Below are 15021 nucleotides of genomic sequence, written 5' to 3' on the forward strand. Positions count from 1 at the left end.
AGTCCATTTCCCTCCAAGCCTTGCCCCTCCCAGTGCTTTTTAAATGTTACCTGTCTCAACCACTTCCTCTTACAGCTGGTTCCATATACTCACCACCCTCTGTGTGAAAAAAGTTGCCCCTCAGGTCTATTTCTAATCTTTCCCCTCTCACCCTAAACCTAGGGCCCCCCGTTTTGGACCCCCCTGTCCTAAGGTAAAGAGTCTTACTTCCCATGTTATCCACACCTTTCATCATTCAAACACTTTTACAAGGTCGCCCCTCACTCCAAATAATAAAGACCTACCTGTCCCTATAACTCATGCCCTGTAGTCCCGACAACATCCTCGTAATTCTTCTCTGCACTCTTCTGCATTCTTCACCTCCTTCTCCCCTCTATCTCCTTCTTCATCTACCCCTCCAACAATAGACGTTCTCATTTTATTCGCGATCGTTTTCCCCATAGCATCAACTCTCTACCCCTTTACTTTCTTTCTTCCCCCTCTCCTCCCAACCTCCCTCGCTCCCTCTCTTCACCACCCCCATTTCTCTCACATCCCCATTCCTCTCTCATTTCACCATCCACCCACCCCTCCCCTTTCCCTCTCTCTTCTGGCAAAGAAACACTCGATCCATTTGTAGAGAAATCGCCCGCAGTAACCATCACATCAAAACTAATCATAGCGATTAAAATCAGCTTTCTGTACAGAGAGAGGGAGGGAGAGTAATGAGCAAGTTGTAACTGACGAGAGGGAGACTGTTGCAAACAAAGGAAAATAATGCAAGGACTAAAATTACACAATGTGATGACAAAATAAAAATTGAAACAAAATCTCGCACAGACGGGACAAAAGCAAGGCGGAAATCCCGTGCAGCACCTGGAAAACAGTTAATTAAATTTAACTTTTCTTTGCAGATTGGGTGAGACGCGAGGGGAAGCAATGAGCTAATTGTGTCTTTATCCTTGCCTTGGGGGGTTTCAATGCCCTGAAGCAACTCTTTCTCTCTCTCTCTCTCCCTCTCTCTCTCTCGCCTACCTTAAGCTTGCCGCTGGAAGACGGGTCGGTGCATTCTCTCCCGTGTATCGCAGCGAGCGGAGCGGAGAGAAGGCCGACCATCCGCCCGACTTTCGATGCTTCAGGTAAGAGGGTGTGTGTGTGCGCGCGGGAGAGGGGCAGCTCAGACCGCTCTGTCTCTGTCTGTCTGTCTGTCTCTGTGTGTGTGTGTGTGTTTTGATTTGTGTGTTCCTGGCACTTTAGGGACGCGGCGCGCTTTACGCATGTGCCAAGCAGTTCGATGTGAGCTGTAGAGAGAGACAGATACACAAACACACACACACGGATGCACACTCAAACACACAACACTCTCACGCACACGTCACATTACAAGCGCACACCACACATTGACATACACACACTTGCACACCACACACCACACGCAAACACACTCACAATAGACACAAACATACATATTCACCCAGGCAAACTACATTCACACAATCATACATACAGTATATACACTCACGCAAACACACACAATTACATACATACAATCACACATTTACACTGTCTCACACACACACACACGTATACACTCGCACACACGTACACAGCACACGCGCCAAACACCTTGTCCACCCCCTCCGACATCTCTCTTTTTCTCTCTCACGCACACACAAGCCTCCCGCAGAGAATCACTAAGCGGGCTCCCGCAGTTGTTCCCTGATCAACAAGCTAGGGGGACGGACCGCACTCACCCACCCTAGAGCCTTAGATGTTCGACCCTCGCAGCAGGACGACCACCCGGACATCAGCCGCTCTCCCGCTCTCTCGCTCTCTTCCCCCTCCTCCTCCTTCGAGTCTTCACTCCCTCCTTCCTTCTCCCCTCCCAGCCCTGTACGCCTTCTCTCTCTCTCTCTCTCTCTCTCTCTCTCATCCTCTCCCCTCCTCCCGTCTCTGTTCGGCGACCCTGTCACTGACCCTGGACGGGACAACCTAACCCAACTCAGCCCAGCCTGCCTCCTCTCCATGTTCCATTTCAAACTGCCCTGAATTCTGTGCGATGTAAAGGGGCCATTGTGAACCAACTTATCGCCCGCGGGGGATTAATTGTTAACAGGAGGTAGCTCTACAGCATGTCAATACCCATACACTGAATAACCTCTTTGTATTTACCATATCGTCTGAACCTTGTGCCTCTGTGTTTATCCAGCGCAGAGCGGTTTGTAAAGCCGGTTACAAGCGAAATAATCCCATATACAGTAATGGCTCTCAGTCGTTTCCCCACGGATCCCGGTGTGTGCTTTGGGCATTGCTCGAGCTAAGGTGCCTTTATGACTTCAGTATTATCCAGTGCAGCTTCGCAGCCGATCGGCCCGCTGTACCTGTGCTGCCTTTTTGACAAGGAGCCGCGCCAAAGCTCCTTATCAAAGACGCAGCACCGGAAACCACAAAGTTCCTGGATGGGTTGTTATGCGCTGGGAGACGGATCACGGGAGGGGTTCAATCGATAGAGTCTTCATTATAACCTTCAGTTATAGTCATTGGGTTACACAGCATGGATACAAGCCCTTCGGCCCAAACAAGTTGTTACCTGAGCTAGTCGCATTTTCCCGCGTTTGGCCCATACCCATTGCGGTCAGTGAACCAGAGTACCTTTTTAAACATTGTAATTGTACCCGGCTCTACCACTTTCTCCAACAGCTGGTTCGTATATAGTACCCACTACCCTCTGTACAAAATGTTTGCCGCTCAGGTCCCCTTTAAATCGTTCTCTCTCTCACCTTAAACTTATGCTCTATAGTTGAAGACTTCCCCACCCTGGGGAAAAAAACAGTGACCATTTACCTTCTCTATGCCCGTTGTATATATACACTCTACCTATTTCCCCTTAAATGTCAGCGTGGTCATCTCTACACGGAGCCAAAAAGTTAGAAGGCCTTTGACAAGGTGCCACACATGAGGCTGCTTAACGAGCAGTGAGCCCATGGTATTACAGGAAAAATACTAGCATGGATAAAGCAGTGGCTGATTGGTAGGAGGGAAGGGTGGGAATAAAGGGAGCCTTTTCCGGTTGGCTGCCAGTGACTAGTGGTGTTCCACAGGGATCTATGTTGGGACTGATTCTATTTACATTATATGTCAATGACTTGGATGCTGGATTTGATGGCTTTGTTGCAAAGTTTCCAGATGATATGAAGATAGGTTTTGGGGGTGGGGGGGGGGAAAGTAGTTTTGAGGAAGTAGAGAAGCTGCAGAAGGACTTCGATAGATTAGGAGAATGGACCAAGAAATGGCAGATCGATTACTGTGCCAGAAAGTGTACGGTCATGTATTTTGGTAGAAGAAATGAAAAGATTGATTATTTTCTAAGTGGAGAGAAAATACAAAAAACTGAGGTGCAAGGGGATTTGGGAGTCTGTGTGCAGGTTCCCTGAAGGTTAATTTGCAGGTTGAGTCAGTGGTGAGGAAGGCAAATGTAATGTTAGCATTCATTTCAAGAAGACTAGAATACAAAAGCAAGGATATAATGAAAATTTATAAAACACTTGTGAGGCCGTACTTGGAGAATTGTGGGCAGGTTTGGGCCCCTTATCTTGGAAAGGATGTGGTGAAATTGGAGAAGGTTCAAAGGAGGTTCATGAAAATTATTCCAGGCTTGTCATATGAAGAGCGTCTGATGGCTCGAGGCCTGTATTCACTAAGATTCAGAAGAAAGAAGGGTGACCTCATTGAAACCTATCGAGTGGTGAAAGGCCTTGATAAAGTGGATGTGGAGATGATGTTTCCTGTGGTGGGAGAGTCTAAGATGACACAGCCTCAGAATAGAGGGGTATCCTTTTAGAATGGAGATGAGGAGGAATTTCTTTAGTCAGAGAGGGATGAGTCTGTGGAATTCATTACCACAGGCTACTGTGGAGACCAAGTCTTTATGTATACTTGAGGCAGTGGTTGATAGATTCTTGATTGGTCAGGACATGAAGAGATATGAGGAGAAGGCAGGAGATTTGGACTGAGAGGAAAATTGGATCAGCCATGATGAAATGGTGGAGCAGAATCGTTGGACCAAATGGCCTAATTCTGCTCCTCTATCTTAAGGTGTTAAATTAGGGTGGATAAGTCCCTAGGGCCTAACAAGGTGTCCCATCAGACCTCTGGGAGACCAGTACAGAAATTGCAAGGACCATGGAAGAGGTAGTTAAAACCTCCCTAGTAATGGATGGGGTGCCAGAGGACTGGACAATAGCTAATGTTGTTCTGTTGTAATGTTGTTCAAGAGAGGCTCAAACAGTAAGACAGGAAATTACAGGCTGGTGAGCCTGTCGACAGTAATGAATAAATTATTGAAGATACTTTAAGGGACAGGATATAAATGAATTTAGACAGGCAAGGCCTGATTATGGACAGCCAACATGGCTTCGTGCATGGTAGGTCATGTCTAACCAATTTTATAGATATTTTTGAGGAGTTAACCAGGAAGGTTGATGAAGGAAAGTCAGTGGATGTTGTTTACATAGACTTCAGCAAGGCCTTTGACAAAGTCCTGCACAGAAGGTTGGTCTAGAAGGTTCAGTTGCTTGACATTCAGGATGAAATAGTGAATTGGATTCAACATTGGCTAAGCAGGAGAAGCCAGAGAGTGATAGTAGATGGTTACCTCTTTGGAGACCTGTGACTAGTGGAGTGCCACGGCCACAAGAATTAATGCTGGGTTCATTGTTGCTTGTCATATATATTAGTGAACCAGATCAGCAGATTTGCAGATGACGTAGTGGACGGCAAGGAAGGCTATCAAAGCTTGAAGCAGGATCAGGATAATCTGGAAAAATGGCCCAAAAAAACGGCAGATGACGTTTAATACATTCAAGTTTGAGGTTTGCACTTTGAGAAGATGATGCAAGTGTGGAATGAACTGCTAGTACAAGTGCTGGATGCAGGCTCAATTGCAACATTTAAGAGAAGTTTGGACAAGTTCATGGATGGGAGGGTGTAACGAACTATGGTCAGGTGCAGGTCAATGAGACTAGGCAGAATAACAATTCAACATGGTCTAGATGGGCTGAAGAGCCTGTTTCCGTGCTGTAGTGCTCTATGACTCTGATTCTAAGCTGTCATGGTTCTTTACAGCGTACCTCTATGATGTCACCCCTCAGTCCCCAATGCTCCAGGACAAAGAAAGCTCCAGCCCATCCAACCTCTCCTTATAACACAATCCCTCAGTCCTGGCAACATCCTTGTGAATGTCTTCTGCACCATCCTTTTAAATGTTGTAATTGTACCCACTTCTACCTATAACCTTCCTATAGCTTGGTGACTAGAACTGCACACAATACTCCAAGTGCAGCTTCGACAATACCTGGTTCAGCTGCAGACAAGATGCCCTAACTCTTGTACTCAATGCCCTGACTGATCATATGGTAATTTCATTGTATTCTAATGAGTGTCATCAAAAGCACATAAGACCAGTGAGAAAGAGCACTTAGTAAAAGCAGAGTGAGGGCAAGGGGAAAGTAGTTGTCGTTTGCAGGAAGAACATATGTATGTACTTAAGACTTCCAAATTTTATTGTATTATGGATAATATATCAATTGTTTGTAGGGGTGTCCGTAAGTCATGTGTTTGTAGCCCAAGGATATGAGTGAAACAGAGCATGTTACAGCTACGGTTACCTGAATTCCTCGGTAGCACCTTTGACATAACACATTGCAAATCAGTTCTCAAACACAACTTGGTATAAAGCAGCAAAGTGTAATAATAGCCACACACAAAATGCTGGAGGAACTCAACAGATCGGGCAGTTGACATTTCAGGCCGAGACCCTGCCTCTAGCAGCTCAATCCATGTATTGACCACCTATCAAACCTCTCCCCTCTCAACTTAAACTTTTGCTTCCTAGTTCTTGATTCCCTAACCTTGGGTAAAGACTTTGTGCATTTCTCCTCATGATTTTATACATGTCTGTAAGATTCTTCATTCCTATTTTCCGGTGCTTCAGTGAATAAAGCCCTTCACAGCTCCACCTCTCTCCACAACTCAGTCCCTCATGTCCTGTGACATCCTCCATCAATCTAAAGCCATATGTGACACATAGTCTGTGATAATAAGTAAGATTTCCAGCTCCAGCAGAACCTCTTGTGTTGATAATAATTCTGATTCTGAGTACTGAAGGCGGTCACCTTGGGTTTCATGTCCATACCAGGTCTTTGAAGTTAACCTTCTACCCTGCTATAATAAGACTGTATTAATACATTAATATTTCTAATATGATAAGACAGACTCTTGACCTCACAATCTACCATGTTATGATCTTGCACCTTATCATTTGCCTGCACTGCACCTTCTCTGTAGCTTGTTCTGCCTCAAAGCACTGTGTAATGATCTGGTCTGTATGAACAGTATGCAAGACAAGCTTTTCACTCTCTGTACACGTGACATTAATAAACCAACCTAACCAAACCAAACATTACAATCACTCACTGTCTCTATATTGCCTCAGTGTCTATATCCACCCAGTTCCTCTTGGGAAAACATCACTTTTAAATCTGCTTCTTTTATCACTATTGAAGTATAAAAAAATATCCTTAGTTCACCTCTGGTTCCTTTGTAACTTACTTGTCGATAAGTTTCAGGGAAATCTGTGACTTTTTTGTCAACAGGGACCTGGGTCACCTGTTAGGATGACAAAGGGAGCTGAGATTATTTGAGAAAGGGTGCCAAACTAACTGAAGTTTTCTTGCACTGTGTGAACTCTGAGGCATTGCCAGTACAGGTTGAGTACACCTTAACCAAAATGCTTGGGGCCGGAAGTGTTTCAGATTTCGGATTTTGTTTTCAGTTTCTTGAATATATAATAAGATAGCTTGGTATCGCCATCATTTCAGACTCTGAATTTCTGTGTGACCGGTAATCTGTTTTACACTTGTTTATCACACATATGTATTGATGCAGACATAAATTTTCATCGGTGACAATTTTGGCAAATTCATCAATGAATTTCTCTGCTGCTTCATGATTAGCAGGTGCATTATCACCACAAATCTTTATATATTTAATACCATGCCTTTTCTTAAATTTCTGCAAGCGGCCTGCTGAGTATTCACAATTACCTTCAATTTTCAGTTTGTTGTGAAAGATCTTTGCTTTCATGATCAACAAACTATGCTGACAAATCCACTCTTTCAATACATGATTGAGATTTTCATTTTTTGCTTTATGCAGTGTCTTTATATTTTTCACTAAATTCTGTTCATTACATATAGTATGTGAGGTCATGACTGAGAACTGCCTGTGATGCATAGAGACCTGGACATTGCCTGGGAACCTTCCAAATGACTTGTGGAATTTTCCATTTGTGATGTCATGACCACTCTCAAAATTTTTGGATTTTGGAGGATTTTGGATTTTGGATAAGGGGTACCCAACATGTAATCAGTTCACACACAACAGCCAAGCATCGCCCTTTTAATACAGCTCTCTGGTTAGTTTACTGTCTGCTTCCAGCAGTATCTGTAGCTGGTGAAGTAACACTTTGATGTGGTTTTGCACCATAAACAATTAATAGTTTAATAAGTGTGTTTAGTTAAGGTTGGGTTTATTGTCATATGCACAATTAACATATACACACGTGCAATGGAGAAGGCTACTTGCTGCAGTGTCAGATAAGCAGCATAAATTATGCACAATTTTACAAGAAATAAATTAGGACAAAATATTGTCAATTTTAATGCAAAGTGGTCATAGTAATGCTAAATTGTGGTGATTAGTGTCCGCACCACTCGGTGTTCTTCAGTTTTATTGAAGAGAACGCATCTGCCTTTGTGCCTTTACTGTAGCACTGATTTCTAAACCAAGGAATCTCCACAAAGCTTTGGACCCATTAATAATAGAAGATCAATATTTCCCTTTAGCACTGCTGAAACCATGTTCTTCATTTTTAGAGAATCAATTATTTTATTGCTTCCCTTTTCTCCCAACGCTGTTGGAGGAATGCTTTTCATTTCTTAAACTATTACTTCATACCTTCATCAACCAAGCAGTTCCTATGCTGTAAAAGTGAAGGACATCAGTTTAGCTGCCACCTCTAAGTAGATGGGTCCCATGAGATTGAAGAATGACAGTTTTAGGAAAAAAAACCATCCAGATATTTTGCATTAAATTTTCTAAACTAAATGGCAACAGCAAAGTTATGTGTCCAAAATACAAAGGGAGAGTACACAGGAGAGGATCCTTAACAGTGCTGATGAAAGTGGGACGTTGGACGTTGGCTGTTTAAGAATACAGTAACCACACAGGTTGATGGGGTAGTCATTGGCATGCTTGCCTTGATTAGTTAGAGCAATGAACTGGGAAAATTATGTTACAGCCTTAGAAAACTCTGCATAGGCCACATTTAGAGTAACGCTTTTGTTTATGGTTGCCTCATTTTGGAAAGATGTGGAGACTTGGAAAAGACGCAGTGGAGATTTACAGGCTGCTATCTAGTTTGGAGGATGTGTACTTTGGGGAGAAATTGGACAAACTGGGGTTGATTTCTCTGGAGCAATGGAGACTGAAGGCAGATTTGATAGAAGATTATAAAATTCTGTGAGGATAGACAGACAACCAGAATTTTTTTCCCAGCTTGAAATGTCTGATACTATAGGTAAGGTGAGAGGGGGAGAAGACAAATGAGGTACATGAGGCAAGTTTCTTTTTACATAGAGTGGTGGAAAGCACTATTAGGGATGATGGTAGAGGCAGATAGCACAGAAGATTTAAGGACTCTTAAATAGACACATGAATATGTTGAGAATGGAGGAATATGGTCAAAGGAAAGGAAGAGTGTAAAATTTATTAGGTGTCAGTCTAATTAGATCAGCACAGCATGATAGATCAAAACGACTGTCCTGCACTGTACTGCTGGGCATTCTATAACAAACATAAAAGTAAATAAATTGTTCTATTTGTATCAAATAAATCTATTTTAATTTTTGGAAATAAAGTCCACACCTGACCAAATTCTCCCTACAACTCGATTCCTGGCAATATCCTTGTAAATCTCCTCTGTGTTCTTTCAGTCCACATGAAGGGTCATGCCCTCTAATGTTGACTGTCCATTTCCCTGCCTGACTCGCTGAGTTCCTCCAGAAGCTTTGTTTTGTGCTTTGTGCTCCAACATCTGCAGTCAATCCATTGTGTCTCCAGAATGGATTGTTAGCTGGCTAAAGGACAGACAGCAGGGATCGAGAGTGGAGGGTGGTTGTTTATAGTGGACGTCTGATGGTGCTCCACAAGGATTAGTGCCAAACCACTATAGTCCAAAGTTTACATTCAACCTTTAGTCTCTGAAATGAAAAGCACAAATTTGCAGATGATAAATTGGAGGGCTGAAACAGATTACATTAGGATATTAATAAACCTGCAGTATTAGCAAATAATTGGCGCACTGAAGTTCAACATGTTAAAGGCAAGGCTTTAAAATTTAATTTTAAAATTAAAATTTTCAATTCAACTCAAGTTTAATTATCATTCAACCAAACATGAATACTCATGACGACAGCTAAATGAGACAGCATTACTTTGGGGCCAAGTTGCAAAACACAGCGCCAACAGTCACGCACAACACAAACCACACATAGCACGTAGAAGCTTGAAAGATTCAGCCACTCAATAAAAGAGTCCAAACTTGAGCCATCCAACACTGCAGAAGTCTACAGACAACCACAATAATAGAGCTTGTCTTCTGCTGAATGAACACTGTGGGGGTAGACTGACTGAAACCTGGATACCACGCAATAAAATGGAAATGCATGTAATACATGTAAATACATGTAAATGTATTTTATCAGAAAGAATAGGGAGCTAATATGGAAGTTGTGAATCTAGGTATGAAAAAAGGGGGGGAAATGGGACTCAGAGCCCAAATACACCAATTGCTAGAAGATACACCATTTTTTAAAAAAGTAAATCGAATATTGTACTAGGATTTATTCCTGGAGGGATTGCAATGAAAAGTCAGGATGTTATGCAAAACAGGTTTTGAATGTCAGTTAGACAACACGCGGAGGACTGCCAACAGTTTTTGTCAGCATATTACAAAAGGATTTGAAGGTACAGAAGAGGTTGCAGAGGCATTTTGCACCAAAATTACCAGAAATGTGAAGATTTACACATCAGGAAAGGATGAGCAGACTAGGTTTCTTACCACTTGAGAAAAGGCTAAATGTTAAGATAACACCAGAGATCTTTACATTGATAAAGGAGTCGATACAGAGAAAATGCTTCCATTTCTGAGAAGGAGCTTGAGGTGATCCGTATAGGGCAGTCAAAAAGAAACTCTCAATAGCAAACTGAAATGGATCTTACATTATCCTTGACACGAGGGAAATTGCGGAAGTTGGAATCTGGAGAGAAAAGCAAGTAGCTGGAGGAACTCAACAAGTCAGGCAGCATGTATGGAGTCAGAGGGATTGTCAATATTTCATGTCAAGATCCTGAATCCAGACTCATTTGGAAGTAGTTGGGGGAGGAGATAGAACAACCAGAGGGCATAGTGTGTGGAGATGGGGAGATGGAACCAGCTGACGGTGTCATGGTGCATGCTGGCCACGACTGAACCCAGATGTGGAGGATCAGTAGGCTGTATCACGGTGAGTGCTGGCAAAGACTGAACCCAGATGTGGATATCATGGTGAGCACTGGCAATGACTGAACCCAGATGTGGATATCATGGTGAGCACTGGCAATGACTGAACCCAGATGTGGAGGAACAGCAGGCTCTGTCACAGTAAGCACAAGGACTTAACAACTCTAGTTAAGTCAATGATTAGTATATACTGGTGCTCTAAAAACTCAGAAGCCCAGCCGTCTATGGCACACACACAAGCCTGAAGGACTCGTGACAGAGGGAGAGAACTGCAATAGGGTAACAGGACAGGGCAGTGGTTAACAGAAGGAGGGAGAAAGGAGCAGGGAGCATCAGTTACTTGAAGTTGGAAAGTTCAATGTAAACTGCCAATTTGGTTTATTATTGTCATATGTTCCAATGTATATTGAAATACTTATCTTGCATACCATCCGTACAAATGTTCTTTACCATGTCATAACATTATCTGTGGCTTGGATTTCCCATATTCTGTTCTGGAGGTTTAAGGTCTCCCAAAACTCTGCTCCCTGTGTCCCAGACTGAAGCATGATAATTTGGCACTATCCTACCTTCTGTTGGTCTTGTAGTAATCCAAATGAGTTTCTAAGTAGTGTTTAAATGTGATGAGGGTTTCTGCCTCTTCCACACATTCAGCAAGTGAGTACAAAAGACACTCTGGGTACAAAAACCTCTCCTCTCTCCACATTTTCTGCCAGCAGCTTTATATTTGTGTTCTTTGGTTACTGGTGCTTTTCCCTCCCAGTCTTTCTCTCCTAGGTTCTCACAACTGCATATGCTGAAAAATATTTTCCTTTAGCTTCCTCCCAAAGGTTTGGTAGATTAGTTGTCCATTGTCAGTTCCACAAACTGTGTAGGTGAGGGGGATCATACAACAGTACAGCACAGAATGGGCCATCTGGCCTACAATGTCTGTGCTGAACACAATGCAAAATTAAACTAAATTACTTCCGCCTGCACGACATCCACCTCCATTCCATCCAAACTTGCGAGTCTGTCTGACAGCCCCTTAAACACCTCTGTCGTATCTGCTTCCACCATGTCTTTGGCAGCCTGGTTCCAGGCACCCAGTACTCTCTGTGTAAAGAAAAATGAGCCACACATCTACTTCAAACTTTCTTCCCTTAAGTACATATGGGAAGTTGGAGGATCTGTGAGGAGAAGAACTTGAGATTAGTGTAAATGGGTGTTTGTCAATCAGCATGGACTTAGTGCTGGAACATCCACGCTGAGTTACTTGATCGGTGATGGTGCAGAGAGGGGGAGTTCTGGATGACCTTAAACTTGCATAGCAGAGTGTAGCAGGTACCAAACGCAATGCCTGCCAGTAGCATGAGCCCATCAACTGTGCTGAAGTTTGAGAGGTGATCCCATTGAAATGTACTTAATATAGTAAACAATACAAGGATAGGAAGAGCTTGGAGGCACGTGGGGAAAACGCTGGCAAATGGAACTAAACACAACAGATACTGCAGATGCTGGAAATCTTGATCAACACACACAAAATGCTGGAGGAACTCAGCAAGTCAGTCAGTGTCGATGGAAAGGAATAAACAGTCGATGTTTCAGGCTAAGGCCATTCATCCGGACTGGAAAGGAAGAGGGCAGAAGGCAGAATAGGAATAATGAGTATGTGATAGCAGCCGATAGGTGAGGCCATGTGAGGGGGAGGAGGTGGGTGGTGGAGAAGGATGAAGTAAGAAGCTGGGAGGGAAAAGGGAAGAGGTAAAGGGCTGAAAAAGAACGAATCTGATAGGTGACGATAGTGGACCGTGAGAGGAAAGGATGGAAAAGAGGAAACAGAGGGAGATGATGGGCAGGTGCAGAGAAGAGAAGGCACAAGAGGGCAACTGGAATGGGTCAAAGACGAGATGAAACTTCCTCACCCGAAGTGTGAATCTTAGGAATTCTCTCCCCAAGAGGGCTGTGCTCACAGAGTGTAATCAAAACAGGGATTCATAGATTCCTAAATACTAAGGGAATCGAGAAATATCAAAGGATAGAGAGAACATCCACAGTCTTTTCTCCAAGGTAGCGGAATCTAAAGGTGAGAGGAGAAAAAGCATCATTGTTCACACAGAGGGTGGAAGGTATATGAAATGATTGCAGAGGAAGTGGTAGAAGTGGATACAATTACAATATTTAAAATGCACTTGGACAGGTACTGACATGGATAAGAAAGGTTCAGAGGACTTTGGGCAAAATGTAGGCAAATGAGACTAGCTCAGCTCAGCTTGGACAGGTTGAGCTAAGTGGCCTTTTTTTGAACTGTGTTACTGTATGATAAGAACGTAAGAAACAGCAGGAGTCGGCCATTTGCTCTGCTATTCAATAAGATCATGGCTGATCTGGCCGTGGACTCATCTCCACCTACCTGCCTTTTCCCTGTAACCTTTCATTCCCCTGCTATGAAAAAACCTAGCCAACCTTGTCTTAAGTATTACTGAGGTAGCCTCCACTGCTTCATTGGGCAAAGAATTCCACAGATTCACCACTCCCTGGGAAAAGCAGTTCCTCCTCATCTCTGTCCTAAATTTACTCCCCCAAATTTTGAGTCTATGTCCTCTAATTCTAGTCTCACCTACCAGTGGAAACAATTTTCCTGCTTCTATCTTATCTCAGCCTCAGCTGTGGCAGTGTGTTTGTGTCCTTGAGCAAGGCATTTAACCACACATTGCTCTAGTGTCTGTGTGAGGAGTGGCGACCCACACAGACTTCCAATCTGCGCCTTGTAAGGCATGAAAATGCCCGATACAGTCCTCTCATGGTCTGAGTCAACATTCCCTCCCCTCCCCTATCCTATCCATCCCTTTATAATTTTATATATTTCTATAAGATCTGCCCTCATTCTTCTGAATTCTAGAGAGTACAGTCCCAGGCAACTCAATCTCTTCTCATAGTTTAACCCCCTCATCTCTTGAATCAACCTGGTGAACTGCCTTCAAGGCCAGTATATCTTTCAATTAAGGGGACCAGAACTGCATGCAGTACTCCAGGTGCAGCCTCACCAGTACCCTGTACAGTTGCAGCATAACCTCCCTGCTCTTAAATTCAATCCCTCTAGCAATGAAGGCCCACATTCCATTTGCCCTCTTGATAGCCTGCTGTACCTGCAAACCAACCTTTGGCAATTCATGCACAAGCATTCCTAAGTCCCTCTGCACAGCAGTGTGCTGCAATTTTTTACAATTTAAATAGTAATTTGCTTTCATTTTTCCTTCCAAAGTGGATGACCTTGCATTTACCGACATTGTACTCCATCTGCCAGACCCTTACCCACTCACTTAACCTATCTGTATCTCTCTGTAGACTCTTCATATCTTCTGCACAATTTGCTTTTCCACTCAATTTAATATTATCAGCAAACTTACATACACTACACTCGGTTCCCTCTTCCAGATCATTAATGTATATCCTGTACTGTTGTGGGCCCAGCACCACCCCCTGCAGCATGCCACTCACTACTGATTGCCAACCAGAGTAATACCCATGTAGCCTAACTCTCTGGTTTCTATTAGTTAACCAATCTTCTATCCATCCATCCACATCACCCCCAACTCTATGCATCCTTATCTTATGGATAAGTCTTTTATGTGGCACCTTATTGAAAACCTTCTGGAAATCCAAGTAAATAATGTCCATCTGTTCCCCTCTATCTATTGCGCTCATTATATCCTCAAAGAACTTCAGTAAATTTGTCAGACAGGACCTGCCTTTACTGAATCTATGCTGTTTCTTCTCATAGAATCCTCGCTGTTTCTTCTTTAATGATGGCTTCAAGCATTTTCCCAACTACAGATGTTAAACTAACTGGTCTATAGTTACTTGCCTTTGCCTACATCCTTTTTTGAACAGTGGTGTGACATTTGCCATCTTTCAATCTGCCAGAACCAGCCCAGAGTCCAGAGAATTTTGGTAAATTATCATTAAAGCCTCTACTATAACTTATGCCATTTCTTTCAGTACCCTGGGATGCATTCCATCAGGACCAGGGGACTTGTTTATCTTTAAGCCCACAAGTTTGCTCAGCAATACCCTTGATCAAGGTCTTCACCTCCCATCACATCCATAACATCTCTGTTTGGCATGTTGGTCCTGTCCTCCACCATGAAGACTGACACAAAACAGTCATTCAAAGCCTCTGCCATTTCCTCATTACTCAATATCAATTTCCCCTTCTCATCTTCCAAAGGACCTATGTTCTTCGTTGCTTTTTAAAGTCTTTACAGTCTTCCAGTTTCCCACTACTCTTGGAGACTTTGTATGCACAAGCTTTTAGTTTGATGCCTTCTTTTATATCCTTAGTTATTCAAGACTGGCTCTCCCCACCCTTACTGTCCTTGCTTTTAACTAGAATAGACTTTTGTTGAGCACCATGAAAAATCTCTTTGAAAGTCTTCCAA

At 43.1% G+C, this 15021-nt stretch overlaps 1 protein-coding gene across 2 annotated transcripts in view; it reads left to right on the forward strand.

Annotated features, from left to right (window-relative positions):
- The first annotated feature begins 858 nt into the window (after window positions 1-858).
- kctd1 (potassium channel tetramerization domain containing 1) overlaps window positions 859-15021 on the forward strand; it is a 130393-nt gene continuing 116230 nt past the window's right edge. The window contains exon 1 of one of the 2 annotated variants that reach the window (XM_063060284.1): window positions 859-1118. The gene's annotated coding sequence lies outside the window, so the exon portion shown is untranslated. The remainder of the gene's footprint in view (window positions 1119-15021) is intronic. The other variant, XM_063060276.1, reaches the window with a different exon arrangement.

Source organism: Mobula hypostoma, chromosome 1, assembly GCF_963921235.1.
Source record: "Mobula hypostoma chromosome 1, sMobHyp1.1, whole genome shotgun sequence".
NCBI lineage: Eukaryota > Metazoa > Chordata > Chondrichthyes > Myliobatiformes > Myliobatidae > Mobula > Mobula hypostoma.